The 27,884-nt window shown below is 46.8% G+C and overlaps 2 protein-coding genes across 3 annotated transcripts in view; one reads left to right on the plus strand and one right to left on the minus strand.

Annotated features, from left to right (window-relative positions):
- Positions 1–27,884, minus strand: part of LOC139747460 (uncharacterized) — a 153,028-nt gene that overhangs the window by 90,016 nt on the left and 35,128 nt on the right. The gene's annotated exons all lie outside the window — the stretch shown is intronic.
- LOC139747459 (putative neural-cadherin 2) overlaps positions 7,766–27,884 on the plus strand; it is a 296,803-nt gene continuing 276,684 nt past the window's right edge. Inside the window, exon 1 of one of the 2 annotated variants that reach the window (XM_071659816.1) lies at positions 7,766–9,416. The gene's annotated coding sequence lies outside the window, so the exon portion shown is untranslated. The remainder of the gene's footprint in view (positions 9,417–27,884) is intronic. The other variant, XM_071659819.1, reaches the window with a different exon arrangement.

Consider the following 27,884-nt stretch of genomic DNA (forward strand, 5'->3'; position numbering starts at 1 on the left):
AAAATGTCCTTTCCCCAGTAACTTGCAGACCAGGGATCGCCGTGTTCTCGTCCGTGTTCTCGTCTGCTTCTGATCTTAAAGCGATGCGCTCGAGGGCGGCCGTGATGTAGCCTACGTCCAGCGTGTGGACTGCATACATAATCTCCTAAAACTCCAGTTGCATTACAGAATGTCAGGCAGTTCTTATCTCCCGCCCTGAACCTTTTAGTATGTAAAGTCCTCAGCTTCTAGGTGGGACGGGAGTTGGTCCTCTCCTGCTATCAGGACAAGCCTCACAGTTTATTGTAAATAGTAAAGTCCTCCATACTAGACACACAAAACAGTTTTCTGTGTATCTCTGGTAAATAGGATGATGGAGTACTATTTATGTATGCTGGCTGCGCGAGGCGCAATCACACACAGCTTAAATATGGTGGCGGGGAAAAGCAAGACCGTTTTATTCTCTGTGTCCCTAGGCCAGGATCATCCTTCGTTCTTATTTCTGATATCGGATTCAAGTGCGGCTTACGTCATTACACCATGAGTTTGCTGGTATTAATCCGGATTCATGGAGGGAGGAGCCTTGCGCGAACGCTACATCGTTTGCACTCGTGCGCGACTCAAAATGTTTATAGCATTAGTGTATATATTTACATTTGCATGTATATGTTCATTACTCTCTCAGTTTTATGATCTATTCGTATCAAATCTTTATGTCTTAATGACTCGTTTCCAAGAGATAATGACGTAGCAATCTAAACGGAATATAGACATAGTCTACATCTACATATACAGTATTACTTGGTAATGAGTCTGGCGATCATTTCTCTTAGATGAGAGAGTGAAATCTCAGCCTTAGAGAGTTGAGACGCTAGAGACCATCCAGTGTGGGTGTGGTGTGCACCAGCAATACGTGAGCCAGGGATAGTGTACGCCACACCTCCTCCAGTGGCTGTGTACTTTTGACGCTCGGCTATGACGCAGGTTGCGCTCTAGAATCAACAACAAAATAGATAAACACACACACACACTCTCTCTCTCTCTCTCTCTCTCTCTCTCTCTCTCTCTCTCTCTCTCTCTCTCTCTCTATCTATCTATCTATCTATCTATCTATTTATCTATCTCTTCAGTGTTCGATGGTAATAATACGAAAGGAATTAAACAAACCGCTTATATGAAGGCTACAGACAGGGCCCATGGAAGCTACGTGAAGCCAGTGGGTGTGGCTGTTGAGGACTGGGTAGGCTAGATTGTGGTCCAGAATCAGTCATAAAACAAGAGAAATAAGAGGAGACAAAAAGTGCTTCATTTGGGAGGCAAAATAGGCGAGTGCCCTGGGAGGCCGTACTCAGCGTTGGGAATACCATGTCGCAGGGATAAGCGAGGCTCAAGTGTCCTGCAGGGAGGTGGAGGGGAAATACGTCGAACGAAAGTTGTGAAATAACAGTAGGGACATCAGAGGGGCGCCCCACACACCCTCACGACACACACACACACACACACACACACACACACACACGTACAAAGTGGACACAGAAATGGGATCCGCTATGGAATACGGGAAGAACAGGAGAGTGGTGTTGTAGAAGGATCGTGAGAGTGAGGTATGTGTGGCATCATGGGTGGAGTCGACTAACTGGGTAAGCCAGAGAGGAGGAGAAGTGTGTAGTGTGAGTGTGTGTGTGTATGTGTGTGTGTGTGTGTGTGTGTGTGTGTGTGTGTGTGTGAGGGGAAGGTGGCGCGTATGTTAACTGGTCTTGGCTGGAAACTACTTTTAGTATGCACGGTCAAAAGAAACATTTATATACGTGTTTATTTATCTATTAATCTAGTTATTTTTTCTTTTTTTAATTTTCCAAAAGAAGGAACAGAGAAGGGGGCCAGGTGAGGATATTCCCTCAAAGGCCCAGTCCTCTGTTCTTAACGCTACCTCGCTAACACGGGAAATGGCGAATAATTTGAAAGAAAGAAGAAAGAATCTATTTATAAATGAGTCTTATTCGTACTATACGAGATGTATACAGGGGTGGAGAGGCTGAATGAGGAGGAGAACTAAGTTTGGGGGAGATGGGGATTGTGTCACACGTCTCACATAACACCTCCATCCCCCCGACATCCACCCCCACTCCGTGACCTACCTCCTAACCTCCCTCCCTCACTCCCTTCCCATCTCCCCACAAGCCACCTGCTTCACCAGCCTGAGTCTCAATTTGCATTTAATTTGTATCGTAATTCACCCTTGACATTTGATCACCAGAAAAGACATTTCCCTTATAATTCCGGCACCTTCCACACACGCGCGTCTAATTTAGACAGAGTAGCGCATATTTACCTTCGAATTAAGCTGTGAAGTAAGCTGAAGTAAGACGGGAGGAGCTTTCAGGAAATAATGCTGTCAGGTCCTCTGCTGAATGGGTCTTCAGCGGTATCAGCAAAGGTGTTTTTGTCTCTTGCTGAAGCAAAAGATTAGTGGCAGGTTAAATTGTACAGCCATATTTGTTACTTGGTTAAAAGTTTGTGTTTAAATTTCAGTATTGATTATTCTTACAACCTTAGGCTGGTTGTCGGACACGTGAGATAGTGTGTGTGTGTGTGTGTGTGTGTGTGTGTGTGTGTGTGTGTCTCAGTGAGACGGTGTTTGTCACGTATGGCTGTTTCTATATCTGTCTACCTGTCTATCTGCCTGTCTCTGTCTGTCTAATTGTGTATCTGTTTATCTGTCTCTGTCTGTTCGTCTGTCTGTCTTCTGTCAGTTCATTTCTCTTCCCGTGGCAGAATGCGGAGGGTGGTGCTCTTACGAAGATATTTCACCTCTGTCTGATTGCTACACACATTCTCTCTCTCTCTCTCTCTCTCTCTCTCTCTCTCTCTCTCTCTCTCTCTCTCTCTCTCTCTCTCACGTGCACTTTCCCTCCATCTGTCCTCCCGTTGAGCACGTAATTGTGAGGGGGACCCCAAGGTGGAACCATCGTTCACTCTCACATTCCCTAAGATAAATGGCTTACATTGGACACCAACTAACCCAGTATTCTCCCTGGCCTGCCTCTCTCCCTCCTTCCCTCCTGCTTCAGGTAATGGCCGACTGGGTCTATGAGTTACTGAAGACAGCCGACTAGCTGATCCAGGCCGTATTTACGACGCCAGAACTACGTACTCCAGGCGCTGTTATGACTTATTGAAGATATTGCCTCGTTCCCATTGGTTCCTGGCCTTGACCCGGGGCCCCTCTGGGGCTTATTCACTTACAAGGGGGCTTGAGCTGTCGTCTGGCAACGTGCATGCGTGCTTTCCCCCCTCCCTCAACCATCCCTTGTTTTATGATCAGATCAAATCGATCAGGCAAGCAGAAGGGCTTCGCGTTGTGAAGTAGACTGAAGCTCCAGCAGGGTAGGTATTAATGGTATGAGCGCTTACGATGGGTTCTCTGCCCTCCAAAAAAAAAGAGGGGGGGAATGGCTAGTGTATAGCGCGCATAGCTGACCTCACTTCTTGCATGGTAGATAATCCTTTTCTCTCTCTCTCTCTCTCTCTCTCTCTCTCTCTCTCTCTCTCTCTCTCTCTCTCTCTCTCTCTCTCTCAGAAGCCGATGTGTTCATTCCATAGCTGTCGATTCTGGGGTTCATCTAGGACATGACTTCAACAATATATCGAGTTTCCCTTTCAATGAACGTACGTGTAGTTCTTCCATACATGGCTTCATATTTCTCTCGGTAATACGTTCGATTTTCGAGACCTAGCTCTCATGTAGGGCGATCACGTATATATTATACTAGTTTGAAATCTTTTTTTTTTGTTCTACCCCAACCTCACCCAACCCTATAAACCTAACCACGTAAATGACTTTGTTGTCTTCCCTAATGAGAGGCTATTGTGTTCATGATATTCTCTGTTACCACTTTAGTTTCCTGTCATCCGTGGATCGTCATGTATACCCTTCTCTCTACTTCCTTCCTCAGCTCTAACGTTCTAGTTTTTCCCCAGACTCTCGTGTTGCTGTTCGTGTGTTTCGTCCTCCCGGGTTCTGCCTGTGAAGTGGTTCTGAAGTGTCTCTGACTTGTTCACTTTGGTCTGTGTGGTTGGTGGCCCTACGACACAGAAGTATTCAACTTTGTATTCCCCCCTTCCCTCATCTGTACATCACTAGTTTTCTGTCTTATTTTGCGGAAGTTCTCCTTATCATACCGCTCATGATTTAGCTCGAAAGTTCCATATTCCTTGATTATGTTTGCTCCTTGATCTTTAAAGTGTCCTTCATTTTCTATCATACTCCTTGTAGGGTCCTTATCCTATGTCATCAAGATATTGCTAACTGTGCTATCACTTCTTTCCGTCAATTTCACTCTTCTTATTTGTAGTTTTGTTGTCTAACTTCTTTTGATCCTCTTTTGATCCTATCATTTCATCTGGTGTCATTCATAAAGTATCTGACTCTACCTTTCATTATCTCTGTCAGTGTCTGATATCATCATTATGAAGAGAAGTGATGGTAAAACGATTTCTAGTCGTACCACTTGCCTCTATGGATTTCCTGTGAGTTGTCTATGGTCAGAAATTCTGGTACGTGTCTTTTGATAGTACTGCGAATTCAAGCAAGATGTTTCAATACTCCTTCAGGTCTTTCTACGTGTGTATTGATGTTACACACATAACGTTATTATTTTTGATGTGCTGTTACTGAGTTATATCTGGTCCCAGAGTTGAATCCTCTATAACCCATCAAGTGCTCTGCTCAATATTGGTTTCCAATACGTTTATATAACCGCCCTGCCATCATGTCACTTATACAGGTCCTTATCTAATATCTTATTGCAATCTTTCTGAGCTGAATGCTCATTTGTATTGTTCACTGAACATATTGATTATTTCCATAAGGGTCATTTTTGTACTTTCTTCTCACATGAAAGGGTCTGATATATATATAATTTCTTTATTTTTTTCCCTTAGATAAAAATAAGATTATTTATCACAGGGAATTCATCACGGACTCGTAAATATTCTTCGATTTCTCGTCCAGTTTTTTCTTTCTTTTATTTCCTCGCTCATTCTTAACCTATTATTTCTCTTCCTTCTTCCACACTTCTCATACCATTCATTTGATGTTTACAAACTACTGGTATGTATCGATTTGCTCAATATTTCTCTTTTTTCCTTTTTTTGCATTAGGCTATTGACGGTATGTTTTAATCTCTCACAAAACACCTTCGTGCTTGATCTTCAAGTAACCGTCTTCGAAAATGGTTTCAATCCAGGTAGCGTTTCTAATCCTCTTCCACAACAATCGCTTCCCGAATCCAATTCCGTTGCGGCGAAGTCCACGATCCTCAACCATACCGTCATCTTTGGATTCCTACGTCCCGCACACCTTTATCTATAGCACTGCTGTATGCTGTAGTCATATCGACGATCCACTGTTATCCAATAAGCGTGAATGGTTCAGCCCCTAAACCTAGGAGAAACTGTGCCATGTCATTTGGAAAGATAAGGTTTATATCGACGCTCTTTCCCTCTTTAGAATTATTCTCTTTCACCTGGTGATCCATTATTCTTTTGTCTGTAAGTGTACCTTAATTGTTATTCTAGTCCTCACTCCTGCCGTCTCTCATTAGAATGTAAGTTATAGTCACCAGAGCAAATAATTATCGAAGGACACCACCTCTCCATTCCCTTCAGCATTTTCGTCCACTGGACACCATCTCTCCATTCCCTTCAGCATTTTCGTCCACTGGACACACCACCTCTCCATTCCCTTCAGCATTTTCGTCCACTGGACACCATCTCTCCATTCCCTTCAGCATTTTCGTCCACTGGACACCATCTCTCCATTCCCTTCAGCATTTTCGTCCGCTGGACACACCACCTCTCCATTCCCTTCAGCATTTTCGTCTGTTGGACACCATCTCTCCATTCCCTTCAGCATTTCGTCCGCTGTCGCCAATTAGTCTTTTGAGCGTACTTTCGTCCTACTCTATTTTTCGTAGGATGCTACGTTTATCTTCGTCATGGCTAAGATGCGAACTACAGTTAGTTCCTGTGTATTATGCGACTCATCTTCACTTATCTCATTTTTCCTCCAGTTTACTGCGAGTGTGTGTGTGTGTGTGTGTGTGTGTGTGTGTGTGTGTGTGTGTGTGTGTGTGTGTGTCGCTACGCTGGTGTCTCTCTGAATTTGGTTCTGTCTGATGCGAAGGATTCAGATTTGGTCCGAACTTGATTCGTCTTTCACTTTCTCGTTCAGTCAAGCCTCTGTCATGTTGATTAGTAGCAGTGTGGTGTATGTGTGGTGTTGTGTCTTATATACTCATTCTTCCTTCTACTTCAAATCTTCAGTTCGGTTATACAACTTTCTAGATTTATGTACATATGAGTATGATATTTTCTTAGGATTTAGCATTCCTTTATTTGATTTTCAGTTGGGTTTGTGTCATACCTTGTTTCTGCTTCGTCTCTCATTTGGAGCTGCTTCATTTCTGACTTTCAAAGATGCCTTTTTTGAGTCTCGGTTTTACATATTTTTCTCAGCTGTTCTACTATTTTTTTTTTTTTTGACAAAACTTCCCTTGTATGCTTCTCTGATGAAAGAAAAGTAAAAGAGTTCTATTGGTTTGGTTGGTTTTCTGGAGAGAAAGAGAGAGAGAGAGAGAGAGAGAGAGAGAGAGAGAGAGAGAGAGAGAGAGAGAGAGAGAGAGGGAGAGAGAGGTTGCATAAACGGTTCACGAAATCTAACCCTGGAGAGTGCAAAGTCATGAAGGTGGAGAGAGGATCAAATAGACCAGATGATAATGAATACTGCTGGGACGGGTAGCGGCAAAACTGGAAGAGTTGTCGTGTGTGCTCGAGAGAGAGAGAGAGAGAGAGAGAGAGAGAGAGAGAGAGAGAGAGAGAGAGAGAGAGAGAGAGAGAGAGAGAGAGAGAAGGACACCTCGCAACGGAACAGACATCTCCCCAATCTGTATACCCAGGAACAGCATGTTGGAGGGGGGAGATGACAAGAGACGCAGACTCTATCTCCCGGTCAGGGTTAAAACTCTGGCTTCAGGTATCTGAACGCTGACTGAGGTGTGCAGGAACGACAGACACAGAGCACGTGACGTGCTAAGCTGTGGACCACGTCGCAAGAGGGGACCTGGTACTCTCACCTAGCCTGAAGCGCGCCACGAAGACTTGCTACAAAGTGGGCCATGGAATGCACCAAGAGGACCACCAGAAAACGATGAAATGAGCTGCAAAGAGAGGAGGGAAGCCCTCAATATGCCCACATTGGAAGAGAGAAGAATACGGATAGACATTAATACCTACGTATACATTTCAGAGAGGCCGTGAGATGCTTAACAGAGATGAGTTCTTTGATACCAGATATGCGTCTGGGAGGAGAGGCTACAACTGGAAGGCAGGCCAGGTGGACATTGAGAGGCAGCAAGTCTTCAGCCAAACTCGCATAGCCAGGAGGAAATAAATGTGACTACTAATAAAGAGTAAAATAGATAAGACTAAATGATAAGAAAACTGTAATAAGAGACGGGCAAGTTCAAAGGTCGCCCTTTCCTTAAGCAGAAATAGGCACGAGAAATTGTCAATGGGTAATAACACACAGAGAGACACAGGCGACAGTTCGGTGTCCCAGGAGAATACAGATCTCCCTCCCTCATCCTCCAGAAGGAAGTAATTGCGTTATCTATATGGATGATGGCCTGAGAGAGACAGCTGCCCGATGGAATTACGGCCACGACTCTGCCCGTTAGGATCGGCCTTGACACCGATAGAGTTGAAGCCTTATGATCCACGTGATCAGACACCTTTGTCCATGCAGCATGAGATCGTCTATACAAAATCAGACGAACAGACGGACGCGCAAGACGTCAAAAAAAGAACAGCATCGGATCAAATCAAGAGGAATAAAACCTATGGTATTCTAACCCACGTTTGACATATAACGTACAACTTAGATCCCAAGGGAAAGGTGAGGAGCTCATCTGTGCCTCCCCCACGGGCGTCAGGCGAGGGAAGACGTGGGCGGGTAAAGAATCCAAAACTTCCACCGGCGGCGTCAGGCAGGGGTACATGGGTAGAGAGGAGGAGGAGGAGGTCACGTGTACCCCCGCCCTCGTCAGGCGGCAGACTGAGGCAGTGGGACGTGGGAGGACTCAGCTGCCGGTGGGCCCAGAGCCTCACTCTCTCCCTGGACACCGAGGCGGCAGCGTCTCTGAGCCTCCAATCGCTCTCCGCGTTCAGTCCTCCAGCCGACGCGAGCCTCACCGCGCGGTTCTTCGAAGTCCTTTCTTAAGTTCTCGTGACCTCCCCCGAAGCTCTGTTTATTTCCTTCCACCTGCCGGCGTGTCAGGACGTTCTCCAGCCTCACGTGCCGCTATAGACACACAAGCACACAACGTCCCATCAGTGTCTCTGTGTGTGAATCTCGCCGAAGGAAAATTGATTTTTTAAGGTCTTTTCTGATGTGTTGATCGTGCGAGACTTGGGCCAATTTTGTGGTGAAGTGGGGCTTGAGAGGCCAGGCTTGGATATGTGAGGTCTACTGCCGGGTTGCTGAGACTTCCCAGCGACCTGCTGCTGGGCGCTAGGATCTACCAACCACCTAGTTTTGGTTGCTAGGACTCACGAACCACTGGGTGTCAGAAGCGCCCAACTACTTGCTGTTAGGTGCTAGGAACTGCCAGTCACCTGCTGCTGGTTGGTGGAACTTACCAGTCGACTTCTGCTAGGTGCTAGGACTTGCCAAACACCTGCTGCTGGGGAGCTGGGACTTGTCGACCATCTGCTGTTAGGGGTCCACGACCCACCAGCAACCTTCTGCTGGGTGGTTGGACTTGCCAGCCACCTGCTGCTGGGGGGGCTTAGACTTGCCAGCCACCTGCTGCTGGGGGCTTGGACTTGCCAGCCACCTGCTGCTGGGGGCTAACATCTACCATCCACCTGTTGCTGGGTGCTAGGACCTGCCAGTCTCCTGCTACTAGGTGCTAAGACCTGCTAGACTCCTGCCGCTGGGTCTCAAGACATTACCGGTCATCTGGTCCTGGTTGCTGGGGCCTTTCAATCATCCGCTGCTGGGGGGCTAAGACCTTTTTAGCCACCTGTTGCTAGGTGCTAGGACCACCTGCCCCCCCGAGTGCTACGACCTATCAACCACCTGCTGCTGGGTGCTAGGACCTCCTTTCAGCCAATCCCCCCATCACTGGGCATCGGGACTCAAGTTCTTGCAAGCGAGAGGGACAAGATCCACCCCTGGGACAAGCATGAGTACACCTTCTTCCCCTCACAGGGACAGCAAGTGAGACTGTGGCATCCCGCCCTAAGTTGGGGGGTCCCAGTTGAAGCAGATGGTGGTCGCCTGAGCAGAAGAGAGAGAGAGAGAGAGAGAGGCCTCTGCTCGCAGCAGCCGTCTTCCCTACCATACTGCTTACTGCTTACTCCAGCATAAGACGGTAAGCACACAGATTCGTCATCTTGTACTATAGAAATTCACCTGAATCTCTGATTATGTATATATATATATATATATATATATATATATATATATATATATATATATATATATATATATATATAAAGCATAAAATACACTTCCTGAATATTGCATTACAACGTCTTAGTGTAATTCAGAGACTTAATGTACTTTACACACAGAGACTAATGAACGACTCTGGCACGAGACATAATTCCAAGTGTAATGAACAGGTCGGGGTAGTGAGGGGAGTGATGGAGAGGCAGAGGGGTCAAGGAAGGGAGTATTGGGCTGAGGAGGGAGAAACCACGGTTCACACCACCTTTAACCACAATGGTGTGCTTGTGGACAAGTTTCCCACCACTTCATGGTATGGGTAAGGAATGACTTGGTTGGAGAATGGGAACTGTGTATACCTATTTTTCTCCTTGTCTTGGCTCGGGCGGGCGCCACTGTCAACACTACCTGGGTTTCCCCTAACGGTGGTAAGTTAGTCCATTGGTGAACGACTTGGTATGTTTATGTTACAACTTTCTGAATGGTTGATGGTAATCATTACATGAACTAGACATATACCTCTCTCTCTCTCTCTCTCTCTCTCTCTCTCTCTCTATATATATATATATATATATATATATATATATATATATATATATATATATATATATATATATATATATTTATCTATATATTTATTTATTTGCTTTGTCGCTGTCTCCCGCGCTAGCGAGGTAGCGCAAGGAAACAGACGAAAGAATGGCCCAACCCACCCACATACACATGTATATACATACACGTCCACACACGCAAATATACATACCTATACATCTCAACGTATACATATATATATATACACACACAGACATATACATATATACACATGTACATAATTCATACTGTTTGCCTTTATTCATTCCCATCGCCACCTCGCCACACATGGAATAACAACTCCCCCCCCCCATGTGTGCGAGGTAGCGCCAGGAAAAGACAACAAAGGCCCCATTCATTCACACTCAGCCTCTCTCTCTATATATATACATATATATTGCAGCAGACATCTTCCACCATATATGATTACACAGCAACATTTTAGGGCAACATCCGGAAACTTCCTTATATAATATCAGGCCAGAGAATGCCCTCGAGCCACTCTGCTCTCCTCCTCTTCCCCCTCCTCCTTCTCCTCCTCCTCCTCCTCCTCCTCCTACCACCTTATCTATACCACCTCTGTCTTCAGTAGCTACACTCTGGGAAAAACTGGTCCAGAACAGAATCCCATTCCCACCAACAGCGTAGCTTCAGGCTCAACCACTTTACGCTGTGGCCTGACACAACACATCCCTCCCCACCCTCACCCACCCATCTACACACACACACACACACCCACACACACACACACACACACACACACACACACACACACACACTGCTGACGGCGGCAGTAGACATCAACCAAGAATTTTACATCGGACCCCGACATCTCCTCACACAAAAAATAATTTACATCGCCCTCCACAACAATGACAATTTGGCTTGGCCAATTTCGCAGACGACCGTCGTGCCAAAGTCATTCACAGTGGCCTCACCTTGAAAATACTTATATACCCCAGGGAGTAGTTCTTGCCTCAACCTACCTCAGTCGCTCCCTACTTCAATCTCTTCGTACACGACCTCCCCATTATCTCCAGCACACCACGATATGAAAGGCCTCTCGTACAAAGACGCCCTCACAATCACATCACAACACCCCTAGAACTTCGCCACAGCAACAAAGATGCAGCACAACACAACACGATTCGAACACTGGTTCATCCAGGAGTGTTCGTCTCTACATTCACAGAAGTCTTCCGTGACTCTCTTATTTTTTCCACTCCGGACAGACCCGAGTCCAGCGCCCACTTCCACCAGCCACCTTACGTAGACCATCACTCTCACTGAACAAATCACCGACTATCTTAGTCATTTCACACACAGCCCACGCATGAGTTTCATTTCCCTCGCCAATACAAGCACCGCAGAACCTGAATGCCCTGAAAACATCAATGGACACCAGACAAGATAAGAAACCCCGGAACATCTACGAACGATTCACTAGTTCTTTCTCTTTACACTGCACCTCACTTGCCTGCTCGTCCAGCCTTTAACAAACATAAAGTTGCAGACCACACAAAACAAAGCACTCAAAACTATCAGTAGTTGCCCAACAACCCCCCAAGTACTCAATACTTTATAAAACGAATCCCAGATTCTCCCAACACAATCCCATCTCAAGGTACTCAGCTGTGTTCGTAAAGCTGTACCATCGTCTGTCGATGAAAGGCGTCCATAATTACCCTGCTACTGGAAGTAGCGCATCCTTGTCTGTGTCTGTGTGTGTCTGTGTTTTGTAGTGGGATGGTGTATCTAGGAGGGAAGGTGGCGGAGGTGTGTACGTAAGCAGAAATCACGTCCTAGCAGACATTTTGAAATCTAATTCTGTTGTAATGGATTTCAAGAATGTTGCCGATCATTGTGGCATGTCTTGTAAGATGAGTAGTGTTGGTCATAGGAAGCTACGTACAGTGGACAAGTGGTATAACTCCTCCTTGACCACGATGTATTATGTCTTGGCTTAAGAGTTGTGTAGTAACAGACGGGAGGGACAGTGGACGAGAGAGAAAGTCTGGTTTCTTGGATGAGAGCTGTGTGTGAGTTGTCCTCCTGGGGAAGGTGGAATCGTTTTTCTTCTTTTTTTTCCTATTCGTTTTTTAAAGGCTGTTGGTGTTAAACTGATTAATAGTTAGCGTGTGTGGTTGGGATTCTGTGGTGTAGCAGAATTTGTTTTTAGGGAAAGTTAGATTGCGTGATTTATACCGTGGTATCATATAACCTCTCTGAAAATATAATGTTTTCGGAGTTGTTTGGGCGATTCTTTAATGCGGTGGAGTTTGATCCATGCTCGTGATGGGAATGTGTGTGTGTGTGTGTGTGTGTGTGTGTGTGTGTGTGGGTGTGGGGTTGGGGTTTGGACTACAGGTGAAAGTTGTGGGTTGTGATGAATGGTTGTTTGCGTATCCAGAGTGTTGTGTAGTCCTTAATGGGGGCGAGTGATGTTCAAAGAAATCAACCCATTGGTAGTAATTGTTACCTGTGATAGAGTACTGTTGCTTGGTGATACGGGGGGTCTTATATATATCGATGGACACTTCTTGATCCATAAGATGACCTGGAGATACATATTCAGGTTCCTTTAAGACACCCCCTGGGTCCCACTGACCAAGCCTCGCTCCCACTTCACCGCTAACACACCCTGACTCCAACTGACTGAGACCCTTTCCTTCACCCTACTCCGCCCACACGCCACCCGCTGGCCCGGAACACCTCCCCGGCTGACCACCGACCGCTGAAATACCACCCCTGCTCGTAGGTACGTTGGGTTCCGAATGTTCCATCACAGGAGAGTGTACAAAACCCGCGACAGAAGCTATGGTCATGGCAAAGACATAAAGAAATACGTAAACGGTTGTTACATTAGATTAGATTTTTCCTTTATTTCCTTTTTCTCTTGAAATTATCTTTCAAACTGTATCTCTCTTGGAGAGGAAGCTTATCAGACTGAGCTCGTGTGAGCGCGTGTGTGGGAAGCAGGTGTGATGGAGACACCTGACGGAGGGGCACAAATATCTCTCTCTCTCCTCCCCAAAACCTGCCTCACTCACCTGGCCAACTTCTCGACACCTCGAATATATTTCTGCCTCCGACTCCTAAAACCCGAGGAGGAAGAAGGTCTTGGGGTGAGGACGGAGGCACCAGGTGTGTTGACCGAGCTCAGCAGGGGCTTGGATAGTTCACAGGTGGGATCGAAGACAACACACTGTCAAGACAGCTGAGCAGCAGACAACACCCTGTCAGGGTAGCCGCGAGGGGCACGAAGAAAACAGACTGTCAAGACAGCTGGGCAGCAGACAACACCCTGTCAGGGTAGCCGCGAGGGGCACGAAGAAAACAGACTGTCAAGACAGCTGGGCCGCAGACAACACACTGTCAAGACCAAACCCACGAGCGTGAGTGACGTGGCAAGTCAGGCCCAGAGCGGAGGTTACCCAGGATTTTCTGTGATCACATTTCACACTCGTCTGACACGAGGAGAATGGCCTCAAGACGTAAAGCCCACCTCCGGTGTTGTGTCTCCCTTTGTATTTCATTTTTCCCTCACACTCTCCTCCTCTCCTTTCCTCCTTCCTTCCTTCCTCTCCTTATTTTCCAATATTTGCGAACTCGTTCAGTATATTGACAGACACACGGCCGCAGTCCTACAGGCTGTGAATAGAGGGTAACTTCTCATAATCAAATACGTGTCTTTGGACTTACTTGTTGTGGTGAGGTGATGGCCGGCATTATCTTACACCTTCCTCGTCTGGATGGCTGGTGGTCCTCCTCCTCCTCCTCCTCCTCTTCTCTGGGTCTTGAGGACGAAGCAACCGGGTCATTCTCAACGTCTCCTCCACACGCATCGTACACCTGTCATTCTCCAGTCTTGTTTTCGTCTCCTGTCCTCACACTCTTCCTCTTTCCCTATCCCTCTCTCACTGTGAATCACGAATTTAAAGTTATCTAAGATAAAAGAAAAAAAAAGTGGGAAGGGCAGTGTGTAGATGTGGGCGAATGTTTAACTTCCCTTCTACACAATCTTCTTCACTCGTTGGTATTTTTTTCTTTAAAAATCTTTGTGTCTCATTAAAGGGACAAGATGGGAGAGGTAGACATGGTAAGGAAAGTTCTTTTTTTCTTCTCGTTTATCTCCTTTTTTTTTTAGATCATATATTGTCTGCCCACAATGAGGACTCTTCTTCCAGCAGAGAGGAACCTTCGACCTAAAAAAATCTTAAAGGAATGAGAGACCGATTCTACGGGATTTCCATTAAAGGAAGAGGGGTCATCCCTGAGTGTGTAGTCTGATGAGGGTCTGGTCTGGATGTTCTCCCACTGGGAGACACACAGCCACGACGAAAGCTGGCAGGATAGATATTCTTGATCCTCCGATTATAATATCCCAAAGGGTGAGGGCGGGAAGGGTCTCTTTCCCTAAGGTGAGTGTCGGAATGACATCTCATCTGCAGCTGGTGGTCAGCCCTGGAGCTTTATTGTGCTCCTCCTAACCACTGGCTCCATTGCCTCTCGTCAGTCACCTACTTCTTCTACCACTACCAGTGACTTTCCCTCCTCTCCTCCTCATTGTATACGAACTTGCATTCAAAATCTCACTTTACCACTATGATTTACTCTGCACTTCAATAAATCTTAGGTTTATGGCCTTTAATTACACTGGAGAAACACGTGGGAAATATATCACCCAACATTGCTCGAAATAAAAAGGCGTTCATATTCCTTTTTTAATACTTACGAGCGGAACACCAAGACTGATGCGTCGTACCGTAAGGGCCAGGTTCTTCAGCAGCACCTGTGGTACGTGCGCCACCTGTTAAGGAGCCTCTGCACTGGAGAAAACAGAGGGTATGAAATGCTGTTTCGAATTGTCGACTGTCTCCAAAACCACCTAGTTTTTAAAGGGTGGGATAATGGACGACAGCTTCTTTACCATCACAATCCAGCAGGACAACACTATAGAACTCTGTATGTCTTTCTTTGTTGCTAAATCCTCTCGTTCTGTCCCACTGCTTTATTGAGAATGACGTGTGAAAAGCTTGCGCTGCTGCTGAAGCAGCACAAACCCTATACACCAGACGATTCAAAGGACGCAGCACCACCACTTGTTTCAGAGAGAGAGAGATGGAAAGAACTTGGGTTCAAGGTTCGCATTTTGGTACCTCGTCTTTAATAAATTCTCTCAAAATGTTATGCCCCCACACACTTGAAGCATACTTGAGGAAAGGATGAACAATGAGGTCAAGATGGTTAGTCGATCTTGACGTAAAAAGAGTATGCAAATGAAGGCGGTGAATGGAGGTGATTACCTGTTATGTTGTTTCAAGGTTGAGGACTTCCGAGGCGCGCCTCATCCTCACGATGGTCTAATTGTGGCACAGATAAGGAAGGTGGTTCTCAGGGCACACAGAGGTACACTCCTATGAGCGTCTATCCCTCAGGACTGAGGTTGCTGGAAAGACGACCCCGACGCTATCCTGCCAGAGGCTTGCGAACTCTTGCTGTGGACACACTCACTCGCTGTGGGAGGCCACACTCGCTATGATGGTACCAGCGTGTTGACACCTTAGAAAGATGTCTCAACGGAGTTACTGTGTGTGTGTGTGTGTGTGTGTGTGTGTGTGTGTGTGTGTCTCCGTTGCTGCTCTGTCGTATAATCCCGTCATGGATTACGTTAACCCATCCCTCACACAATACAATACCATTACCTTGAAATGTTAAACTCTAGAACGAGGCTTATATCATCTAATGAAATCTCTTCGAGCCTGTTACACCATACCATCCCCAGCTGAAAAATTGGCTAGCGACGCTCGTGTACAATATAATGTAAATTTCCTTTGAGGTAATACCAAGCGTTGTGCAACTTACGCTGTGATGAGTCCGTGGCAATTATTCTGTTAATGAATCTGTCCAACCAAAACCGTTGTTCTGGTGGGGTGTAGGGAGGCTATCAAGCCCTAGACGCATTCTAATTCGTGGCTTCATATGGCACAGTGGATGGTAAGCTGGGACCTGACGCCTGTAGAACACTCGACCCAAACATCTGGGATTTTTAACTCGGTCAAAATTTGCCTTACTGTCGCGACCGTGAAAATTCTAAGCGCTCTTTGGGATCTCAGGCGTATGGGCTTTAGCTTTGATTCCATATATATATATATATATATATATATATATATATATATATATATATATATATATAGTTCTGTTTGTCTGTACTCAGTCTTATGCAATTAAACGAAAGTGCTTGACACTTCGTATTTTCTCTTTCCTTGTGATTTTATTTGTATATATATATATATATATATATATATATATATACATATATATATATATATATATATATATATATATATATATATATATATATATATATATATATATATATATATTTCATACTATTCACCATCTCTCGCGTTAGCGAGGTAGCGTTAAGAACAGAGGACTCGGCCTTTCAGGGAATATCCTCACCTGGCCCCCTTCTCTTTTCCTTCTTTTGGAAAATTTAAAAAAAGGAAAAACAAATGAGAGGGGAGGATTTCCAGCTTCCCGCTCCTTCCCCTTTTAGTCGCCTTCTACGACACGCAGGGAATACGTGGGAAGTATTCTTTCTCCCCCATCCCGATATATATATATATATATATATATATATATATATATATATATATATATATATATTGAATGAGTGTCTCAAACTAGAGAGAGAGAGAGAGAGAGAGAGAGAGAGAGAGAGAGAGAGAGAGAGAGAGAGAGAGAGAGAGAGAGAGAATATTTCTCTGCAGAATCGCCTCAAAAGTCGAGACTTTATACACAGCAGAGAGAGAGCCGAGGGGACAGAGAGAGAGAGAGAGAGAGAGAGAGAGAGAGAGAGAGAGAGAGAGAGAGAGAGAGAGAGCTATCTGGTGCGCCAAATTCTCCTCCTCCTTCTCCTCCGTCTCGTTGACCGAAACCGAAAAAACCAAGAATGTGTGGGCCGGAGTGTGAGGGGCGGCAAACTTTGACGGGTTGTGTATGCTACGTGACGTGGACCAGACTGGCTAACAAGAGGAGGAGGGAGGGAGGGAGAAGACAAGACTCCCCCCCTCCCAAAGTCCTCATCACACGCCCTGGTCATTCATCACACCTCGAACCCCTTTGAGGGAATAGTCCCCCTTGAGCACGACGGTACGACGTCCCTCGAGCGCCCTCGTGCGTAAGTAGAGCAACGGCGGTGCGATCCTCGGGTATGGCTCTTAAACATCCCTTGAATTCGACAGGACGACCCTTGTATATGCTCTGGCCTGGCGGTTGGTTGACCCGACGTAGCACACCACAGTGACGCATCGCAGTAGTTAATGGTCGTACTGGCGTGATCCATGGTCGGAGCGTCGTGACCCAAGGTCGTATCTTCATGGTCAAGGGTCATACTGCCGTGCTTTAGGGACGGGCCTAAGGGCCGTATTGTCGTGCTCAAGGGTCTTGTGTATTGTGCTCAAAGGTCGTACTTTCGTATTCAGGAGTTATCCTGTCGTGTTGTACTTACGTACCACCGTGCTCAAGCGTCGTACCGCCTTGCTCAAGGGTCGTACCGACGTGCTCAAGGGTCGTACCGCCTTGCTCAAGGGACGTACCGACGTGCTCAAGAGTCGTACGGACGTGCTCAAGCGTCGTCCCGCCTTGCTCAAGGGTCGTACCGATGTGCTTAAGGGTCGTACCGACTTGCTCAAGGGTCGTACCGCCTTGCTCAAGGGACTACCGACGTGCCCAAGGGTCGCATCGACGTGCACAAGGGTTGTATCGACGTGCTCAAGGGACGTACCGACGTGCTTAAGGGTCGTACTAACTTGCTCAAGCGTCGTACCGCCTTGCTCAAGGGACTACCGACGTGCCCAAGGGTCGTATCGACGTGCACAAGGGTTGTATCGACGTGCTCAAGGGCCGTACCGCTGTGCTGAAGAGGTTAAACAAACCATCACCGACCTGCCGTCTCTCCGACAAATTTCACACATAAATCCTCGGGAGCCAATCAAAAGTCTCCTGTAACTTCTCCTATAATTCTCATTGATCGTTAGACTCTATTGAAAATGTCCTCATCACTGACGGAGGTGAGGGGGACACTCGTGTGTGTACGCGTCCATCTAAGGCATCAATGGTGTCCTTTGGATGATACGAAATCGTGAAAACTCGTACGAAATCATGGCTGAAACGAAGTAGCGAATTCGTGCAAAATAGCGATATCATATCACACGAAGCGGCGAATCTGTATACGAAATAACTGAATCTATCATTTATCACTCGTAAATAACAAGCAACGTGAAATTTACGCTGGCGTGAGGGGAAAATATAGACGAGAGACGGAGGGAGGAGGAGAAAGACGGCGAGGAGAGATAAGGAGAGCAGGGAGAGGGAGGAGGAACAAGACGAAGGGAAATAGAGGATGTAAAAGCAGGAGGAGGTTGAGGCGACGAAGAGACGCAGCTCGGTGTCCGGGACGATGGAGGTCAAGATTCTCTCCAGAAAATGAGAAAAAAAAAGATTGATACTAATCAGACTTTATCCAACACACACACACACACACACACACACACACACACACACACACACACACACACACACATATACGTATACATATTATTACGTAGTATCTGAGGATCATAACGTTTCCTCAGCTAATGACAGCGTGTCCCTGTGATGGAGAGGACAGCTTCCCGGAATGGAGTGAGTTCGAGCGTCGAGTGACATATTTATACCCAGGGGGACGTGGGGTGAGGCGGGGTTTATAGCTGTGTGGTGAAGTGTGAGGCATGTTGCTCCCGCCGCCGCGAAGTGGGTGGCGCGTCGGTGACTCGGAGAGTGGTCGAGAGGCTATGTGTGTGAGAGAGAGAGAGAGAGAGAGAGAGAGAGAGAGAGAGAGAGAGAGAGAGAGAGAGAGAGAGAGAGAGAAGTAGACAGTCAGGTCACGTTGAGACGGACCCACATTTACTCGAGGGGTCATATCGTCCGAGACGTGTTTGTACGTCTTCCGAGCGACACCCGACCCGACAGTGACAGATGTGAGGCTGGAGGAGAGAGGACGAAGAGGTCTCTCTCTCTCTCTCTAGGGAGATGACCCAGGTCCCCTAGTGGTTTCTGGGTGAGTCAGGCCTCCCCGACCTCCGTGGCCGACCTCCCCCAGGTGATGATGCACTGGCGAACCCCAGGTGGCCCAGGTTCCAGGCGGATCCTATGTGACACGGTACAGTACCCAGTCTCCCTGTGATCTAAGGGAGTTGCCTCAGGTGTGGGGTAGTTTCAAAATACTCTGAAACTCTGGCAAATTCCACTTTTACCCCAAGTTGATGTACATGCCAGGCAAGACGACACTACCAAGACCGGCTCGCGAGACACATCAATATCGTACTCAAATCCTTTGATTCGTTGATTGTAAATAGAAGAATATGATTCGTTAAATAGGGAGATCCACTGGTGTAAAAACAGTACCTCACCATTGACCCGCCCTCCTCGCTTGTACTTCGATCCCTCACAGAAAACCCATCAGTCTCGCCGACCCGCTCACTTACCCGAGACACTGTTGACTTTGGACAGAGCAAACGCCCGTGTCTTTATCATTATCAAATTCTGGTGTGACTAACCTTATCTTGACGTACTTAAAAAAAAAAAACAAAGAACAAACTCACAAAGTGTTACAATGAAGAGCCTTTGCAGTGTTTAATTAAATTGCCGTCATATGAGACACTGAACCCAGCACAATATCATTTCATGATAAAAAGAGTCTGAACTGAGTTATCCGACAAGGGAGCCTCAGGGCCAGATCATGTAGGATTTTCCATGATCACATCCCTCACTGGCTCGGCAGGAGAGAACCTCCTCACAGCAGCACACACACACACACACACACACACACACACACACACGAGAGAGAGAGAGAGAGAGAGAGAGAGAGAGAGAGAGAGAGAGAGAGAGAGAGAGAGAGAGAGAGAGAGAGAGAGCTTCCAATACTGTATTTTGCCATATTTCATTTCCTGGTTAGATCCTTCCTCCGGGGGGGCCTTCGAGTCCCTCTGGCTACATCTGTATCTCCCCGCGAGGTCCATGTCATTCCTCCTTATGGAAAAGGTTCCCTCGCCATCGACAGGTAGTCTGAGCCTAGTAAGGCACCGGGTGGTTCCCTAACCATCTGCCTATCCACAATACACCTCGGTCTCTCCACCCACTGCCTTAACCTAACCTACCTTGGGCCGATGAGAATATGCCCCTTGAACTTATCGTATGATTCTGGCTCGACGTAAAGTCCCAATAGCAGATGTGTTTTCGCCAACAGTGTCAGTGGCTTCCATTCTTGGGTCTACATTTCTTTGACGAACGACGGAGGAAGGAAGGAGGGTCCAGCACAGAGGGTGGTCAGAAGACAAGTAATAAGAGAACAAGTCACCTCTTTCCATGTAAAGAGAAAGACGTAAAGAAACGATACAAAAAAAAAATAATGGATGGAGAAGAGATATGAGAAAGGGGAGCGAGAGGGAGAATCACAAGGGATTAAAAGGAGGGTGTCAGGAAAAGAAAACGGAGATGAGGGAAGGCGTAGGAACAATGATGATAGGGGAGGAAGGTGATTGAAAAAAAAGGTACACACTGAATTGACGATAGCTATTACGTCGTAGTGAAGATGTTACAAGCGGTTACCTCATGGATAAAAGGTGTGTTGAAGCGAGAGGTTAATTCATTGCATTCCAGAGAGAGAGAGAGAGAGAGAGAGAGAGAGAGAGAGACAGTACGTTACTGTATTCCATTTCAGCGAACAGGTTTACATCGCGATTCAATATTCAGATGGCGCTTTGAGGTCAAGCATTACTCTCTCCCCCTCCCCACCCACTCCCACACTTGCAGGAGCCTTTGACGTTATATAAGCAAATTGGTAAAATTGCCCCCCCGCGCCCCGCGACATCCATCTTCATATTGCTATCAATTTCAAGATTCTTAAAACAGCTGGCTAATGACGGGGGCCTGTCATTTGATGAACGAGGACGCCCCCAGACACACCGTGGTGTGTAAGCCTGATTGAAGTTCACTTCAAAACACCCCCTTAAGAACACTACCCCTTGACTCGTCTCCCTGAGATTTTCTAAAGGAATCTCTTTTTACTATTCTTTTGTTTCGCCGTAAAGTAATGACGCCGTGTGGGATAGCAGAGAGAGAGAGAGAGAGAGAGAGAGAGAGAGAGAGAGAGAGAGAGAGAGAGAATTTTGAGGGTTTGTAGGCAGGCTTTTGAGGGGTTTCACTCCTCCTTCTGCCTACAGAGAGAACAATAAAGGAAGAGGTTGGGCTTTACCTAAGCTTTGGCAGACGCTGGGTATATTGGGTAGGAGAAGGAGGTGCAGTAGCAGCAGCAGCCCCAATAAGCGAAATAATTCTGGCCACTTAAGAGGTATTATAAACACCTTCTGAGACAACGACTGAATACTAATGAAGAGAGAGTTTGATTCAATGGTAGAGCGTCAAAGAGGTTATAATCCTACGGTAAAACTTTGTAATTATACCGACTGTTATGTCATTATAACACTAGTATGAATATGGTGGAGATGTCTCAGTGTTTCGAGAGTATTTCGCTTGTGTTTGCTCAATGGTCAGGGGAGGAGGTGAGCGCTGCTCACACCCCCCTCCTGAACCTTCCTCCTCCTGCTGACCTCGAGATCAGCCGACCTGTGAAGAACCTGAAGCTATATGATTCGGAGTGTGAGTCGAACCCGCGGTCTTGTGCTGCAGTGGGTCTTTGTTGTGCCAAGGTTGGGGGTGAGAGAGAGAGAGAGAGAGAGAGAGAGAGAGAGAGAGAGAGAGAGAGAGAGAGAGAGAGAGAGAGAGAGAGACGTACATGATAAGAGAGAGACAAAAAAAAAATAGCCACATTCACGAAGACACAGACAACAAAATAAGACGGAGAGGAAGTGATAAGGCAGGAGAGAGAGAGAGAGAGAGAGAGAGAGAGAGAGAGAGAGAGAGAGAGAGAGAGAGAGAGAGAGAGAGAGAGAGAGAGAGAGAGGCACGTGAGGATGGAACCTTAAGGAGGAGACAGAGCCATTATGTGCGCCATTATATGCCATATGCCATAGTTAATAGGCAATTGGGAGGAAGGTGTTTGATCTATTCAGGAAGTTAATTAACACTGGGCTGGTCAGCACCTGCGTGGCTTTGTATGCGTGGGTGTAGTTGCCCATTTGTCCAGCACGGGGAAGAGTGTTGTACACTCACAGGGGGTCTTATCTCTTGAACTTTCTCTAATACCATACAATTATCTAAGATATTTATGGACGCCGTCTGACTTAACCATGTCCTCAGTTATGGCGTGAAGGCCATCTGTGACTATTTAACACTCGTGTTGCCCTGTTTTACACTCGTGTTGCCCCGTTTTACACTCGTGTTGCTCCGTTTTACACTCGTGTTGCCCTGTTTTACACTCGTGTTGCTCCGTTTTACACTCGTGTTGCCCCGTTTTACACTCGTGTTGCCCTGTTTTACACTCAGGTTGCCCCGTTTTACACTCGTGTTGCCTGTTTTACACTCGTGTTGCCCCGTTTTACACTCGTGTTGCCCTGTTTTACACTCAGGTTGCCCCGTTTTACACTCGTGTTGCCTGTTTTACACTCGTGTTGCCCCGTTTTACACTCGTGTTGCCCCGTTTTACACTCGTGTTGCCCTGTTTTACACTCGTGTTGCCCTGTTTTACACTCGTGTTGCCCTGTTTTACACTCGTGTTGCCCCGTTTTACACTCGTGTTGCCCCGTTTTACACTCGTGTTGCCCTGTTTTACACTCGTGTTGCCCCGTTTTACACTCGTGTTGCCCTGTTTTACACTCGTGTTGCCCCGTTTTACACTCGTGTTGCCCTGTTTTACACTCGTGTTGCCCTGTTTTACACTCGTGTTGCCCTGTTTTACACTCGTGTTGCCCTGTTTTACACTCGTGTTGCCTGTTTTACACTCGTGTTGCCCCGTTTTACACTCGTGTTGCCCTGTTTTACACTCGTGTTGCCCCGTTTTACACTCGTGTTGCCCTGTTTTACACTCGTGTTGCCCCGTTTTACACTCGTGTTGCCCTGTTTTACACTCGTGTTGCCCCGTTTTACACTCGCGTTGCTCTGTTTTACACTCGTGTTGCCCTGTTTTACACTCGTGTTGCCCCGTTTTACACTCGTGTTGCCTGTTTTACACTCGTGTGTGTGTGTGTGTGTGTGTGTGTGTGTGTGTGTTTTCTCTAGGAAACCCACGAATGTAAATCCAGGTCTGGATTCCCAAGGCTCTGTGCGTTGCGTCTCCAAGACTACGAGAAGAACTGCTGAGCTCAGCGTCCTCCTGCAGCAGCAGGTGTGGTCGTCTGGCGTTCGCGTGAGACAAGAGAGCCAGCCATCCGCAGGGCCGTTCGCGTAGCGCTAATGACATCCCTTTAGACTTCCTGCTTTACATCGGATACTTCTACCTCCATTAGTTAGATGGCAGAAGGGGAGGGTGTAAAGGGCGAGGGAACGGAAGGAGATGGAAGAAAAGAAACAAACACGAAAGGGATGGTGAGGGAAGGATATGAGAGAGAGAGAGAGAGAGAGAGAGAGAGAGAGAGAGAGAGAGAGAGAGAGAGAGAGAGAGAGAGAGAGAGAGAGGAAGGAGGGTTATAACAAGAACTGAGGAAGGGAAAGAAAGGCAAGTGCACACACACACAAAAAGAAATTAACAGAAATGAAAGCAAAATGAAAAGGAAACGGGCTGGAAAAGAGAACAAGAAAATGAAATAGATGATTTTGTCAGAGAGAAAATGGGAATAATAAAAGAGAAATTTAAAAACGGGACTGAGAGTGCGTCTACAATTTTGAAACGAATGAAAGAAAAAATTAAAAACGAGAAGATTTAAAAGCCAGGCTTTCTTTTTTCTTCTTCTTCTGAAGGATCACAGACGTGTGCAGGTGGGTGTGTGGAGGAGGTGAGGAAAGGCCGGCCTGGGGCAGCGCCCCTGGGGAGGAAGCAGTCGTCAGGGTGTCTCACATGTGCTGGCCACCAGACGCGTCCTCCTGGTGTACCCTCCGAGCCATGGGTCACATAAGGAGGCCTCAACCTGGCTCTAGTGAGAGGTGGGTTTGGCCTCACACCTGCAAATGGTGAACGTGTGTGTGTGTGTGTGTGTGTGTGTGTGTGTGTGTGTGTGTGTGTGTGTGTGTGGCAGTGAGGACTGGAGTGAGTTGCCACAGATGTCACCAGGGAACTTAAACTTGATCAAGGACAGACACAGATCCTGCCTACACCACATCCTTCTCTCACTCGCGTTACAGACAGTACTCTCTCTCCAAACCCCTGTGAGTCTCTCGGTGAGATTTGAAATCTAGACAGATTCAGCATACATCAGTCACGACCTGGGCTGCTGGACCAGCTCACACACGCCTCACTGGTGGGACAAAATGCAAAAGCCCCTGCTTTTCACATTCTGCCCAGGCCCGTGTGGGACGCTGGCACACGCTCCAACCACACCGAATGGGGGAACGTGGCTTTGAAATGGACAGAGTCAATGTCCACGTCGGGGGATGAATGACGAGTAATGCCCCAAATCATTGATTCCTGAATAAACATTTACATCAGAGAGATGAAATGCTCAAGAGCCTTTTGATAAGTGGCAACAGACGATGTGGATGGAAGGCACGAAGGAACATGATTGAGTGCAAAAGCTGAAGAACCTGTACACTGATTATATATATATATATATATATATATATATATATATATATATATATATATATATATATATATATATATATATATATACATGCATGTGTGTGGTTGTTGAAGGCCACAATATTTGATTTATCGATGAGCCCACAAGAGGGGAGAGAGGCGCGGACCCACTGCTGCAGTTAGCATTCCAAGCCGTTCGGGCCAGACCCCAGGCGGCCCTTGCATGCCTCACGGTCAATAATGCTAACAGAGGCACCACACAGACCCCACATAGAAGCGAACCTTCCTGTCTATTTGCTCCGTACTTTCTATCGTTAATCTCCCGTGGGGGGCAGGAGGACTGGAACTTGAGTTCAGCTGATTCTTAAAGTTCGCGACTCTTGAAAAGATTTACCCACTCTGCAATACCTGGCGAACCTTAGTCCATCTCCGGGTGAGGAGGAGATGTGTCAGCTGGTGATGCTGCGCGATGTTTGGGAGTGTCTATATCGCGGTGTTTGGATGAGCAGTGAAGCAGAGGGTAGCGCTGTCTTTTGGTGGTGGAGCGGACGGGAGAGAGGAGCGAGCAGGGCAAAGGAGTCTTCCATTTGGCTGCAAGTTATGTTCAGCCTTGTGTAAATATCCAGCATTGTGAGCTGCTGGCTGGCTGTATAGGATGAGAGTGATGCGTGAGTTCACCTGCCTATCGAAAGCTGGGGCAAATTATGATAATACGATACATTCAATGATCATTAAATTTCGTTTCTCACGAGTGGCGTTCAATGATTTAGATGCTGTTTGTCTGAAGTGTTGTTGGAGTATATGCTCGTTGTGAGCACCGTCTTTTCAATGTGCATTGGTCGTACTACCCCAGATCGTGAGGTGAGGGTGATATACGTGTCGTCCATGTTGTGACGTCTGCTACATTCAACAGGCATATGTATCTGTTAGATCACACTGGGACCTTTGAGTCAGCTGGAGTCTTTTGGTTAGGTTGTATTTCATAACCGGGTGGTTGATTTGCGTTGATCTCATCAGCATAATTCACAACCTCACTGGACACGTGTGGCGTCCTCACTGGACACGTGTGGCGTCCTCACTTGACACGTGTGGCGTCCTCACTGGACACGTGTGGCGTCCTCACTGGACACGTGTGGCGTCCTCACTGGACACGTGTGGCGTCCTCACTGATGATCTGACGATATTCCCGCTCATCAGCTCTGTAAACATGGGACATTTGGTTGCGGCAGCGCCTTCTCGGGCGCTGGAGCTACAGCTGTTACAGGATGCGTTTGAACACCTTTTTCTTTTCCTCACCCCAGCCTCTACATCGCAGCGGGTGTGTTCCTTCTGAACCAGTATTTGTCACAGTCGTTGATGTTCATCGGCTGGAGGATTCCTCCCGCCCCTCAGCAGTTCTTTAAATCTCTTGTAATGGACAACATAACTCCGTAGAGTCTGGGAGTCCACTGGTTGCGTCATGGCAGCAAGCAGCTCTCAACGCGACCAAGCATTTCATAACTCACTCTGTCCCATCTGGGCGTCCACTGGTTGCATACAGGCAGCAGCTGTCAACGTCAACAAACATTCTGTAAAATGAAGTAGCGAATACGCCGTCTTCACCACTGACGTAACATTGTGGAAGAGGAGTTCATATGTGGATCTGAGTACTGAGTTCTCCCACATACCCTTCTGGAGGTGTTGTGTGTGTTAGACATTCCTGTGGTCGACACGGAATGCCGTATACATTTGCATCACAGCGTGGTACATACAGGAGCTCGAAAAGAGAATTCATAACAGAGATCTCGCTCATACTCCCACCGTCTGACAGTACAGGAGGCCCGGCTGCGTCTCGGAATAAACCTTTGGTAATACAGACACGGAACATCTCCTCTGGGATGAATCTCCCTTCCTTGATGTTCACATCAATGGCGAAGACGGCAGCTTCCCCACTTCCCCCGTTGCAGGCCGATGGCTGAATACGATCAGTGAATACCGTGAACGCGGGGAAAAGTGAATATCATATGTTGGCCTCCTTCCTTGCGAAGAGCCTTGAAGGAGAGACTCGAGCTAGGAAAAGCTCCTCCTCCACCAAGAACTCGAAGAACGGCAACAGATATTAATCGAAAACGGGTACACAAACAACACAGTGGGAGTTGAGGCATACAGATCCTGAGACATATCCTTCAGTAACTAGTCCAGTACCCACGATGGCAGCACTAAGGTAGCCAAACTCTCCTCCCGTAACCAAGTGTCTCCCGCCTACAGAGAGCTCATGAGTAACAACTTCGTCAGCTCATCAGTGAGAACGTTACACGTGTCAACAGAAGAGGTCAGCCAGCATAAAGCTGATCCGTTCATATAAGAATTCCAAATTCAGCGACCTGATTAAGGAAACATGACCCAGCACTCCAGCCATTTGAGAGAAGCGATGTGATATACACCTGTTAACGCTCAGGTTGCAGGTTTCATCGCACGGATTACATTAGCGCTATTGCCACCTCACTTACACTGCATGTGAGAGAGGGACCTCGTGCGCAGCTAATGCCCCAGCAGCACTCAAGAAAACTAGCCAGAGACGAACTCGAAACAACACCAAAAGCATAGACTCTCGTCGGGGGGAGAGAAGGAAGTAAATAATCACGGAAGTCATCTTGACACGATTATTTGCACTTGCTCTTAATAGCTCCCATTACCGATGGAAAGAGGAGGCGGAACATACCATGCGCCCAATAGGAAAACCCACTTGTCCGGTTCGCTACTTTTCCATTCACCCCACTCAAGAAAAGACCACCTTACCTTCATCCAGAGGGTCTTCATCACGGTGATTGGAAGATGAGCATTGCATATTCTAATATAATGATGATCATCCATCCATCATGATAAAGGCCTTCCAGACATCTTGATGGATCAGCAGATGACATCTTCTAACCTGAAGACGAGATGAAGCTCCCAGAACATTGTCGTACTGTTCATCTGTCCCTTGCACTAACTCGCTAACGCAGGAAACGACGATCCAGCATGAAATACATATATACATATACGAGAGAGAGAGAGAAAAAAAAAAAAGATGGTTAGATGGACAGATAGATCTGTATATAGAGAGAGATAGACAGACAGATAGATATCCTAAAACAGAAA

This window comes from Panulirus ornatus, chromosome 68 (assembly GCF_036320965.1).
Source record: "Panulirus ornatus isolate Po-2019 chromosome 68, ASM3632096v1, whole genome shotgun sequence".
Lineage (NCBI taxonomy): Eukaryota > Metazoa > Arthropoda > Malacostraca > Decapoda > Palinuridae > Panulirus > Panulirus ornatus.